At 67.6% G+C, this 654-nt stretch overlaps 1 protein-coding gene across 1 annotated transcript in view; it reads right to left on the minus strand.

The window, feature by feature from the left end:
* Window positions 1–654, minus strand: part of LOC102242995 — a 6300-nt gene that overhangs the window by 3743 nt on the left and 1903 nt on the right. The window lies entirely within an intron of this gene.

The following is a 654-nucleotide window of genomic DNA, read 5'->3' on the forward strand; positions in this document are numbered from 1 at the left end:
ACCGGCGGACGGGGCGCTGCTCCCCCGGACAGGAGCGCATTCCTGGGCTTGAGCTTCGCGCCATCCTGGGGAGAACGCGTGGGCTCGGGTCTGAGAGGTTCTGGGATCGGTCCGGACCCGCTTCTCCTGCCGCAGGTTCTGGGCCGGAAGTGCCCGCGTGCGAAGCGCACCCCCAGGGGCCCCAGGAAGGTGCCGGGGTTGCATGGGGTCGTGTTATTGTAACCACAGGTTGGGGAGAGCCCGTGTGGGTGCGCCTGAACCTGCAGAGAGAGGCTGTCCTGGGGGGGGGGGGTTCTCGGCCTGGTGACCCCCCAGGTCCTCCGTGGCCTGACAGCTCCTCTGGGCTGTGAGGTTGGAAGTGTTTGCGGTGCTCGCGTTTCTAAGGGAAAGCGCAGAGGCCCGGGCTGCTTTCATGAAGCCCAGTGTCCTGTGTAGAAGTCGCTCTCCTCACAAAGTAGCCACGAAGCCCCCTGGCTCTGGGCTCGGTCATGACTGGCTGGTTACAGCCTGGGTCCCGGGGCAGGGAGGCCTGTGTCTGCCCCAGGACCCTGGGGTCTCCCCTCCCTGCAGACACCTCACTCTGCAGCCTTCCCTGTGGGCCCAGCAGCTGCCAAGGGGAGGGAGGGGGCTGGTCACTGAGGGGCCCCCCCCCCG

This window comes from Myotis brandtii, unplaced genomic scaffold, assembly GCF_000412655.1.
Source record: "Myotis brandtii unplaced genomic scaffold, ASM41265v1 scaffold1077, whole genome shotgun sequence".
Lineage (NCBI taxonomy): Eukaryota > Metazoa > Chordata > Mammalia > Chiroptera > Vespertilionidae > Myotis > Myotis brandtii.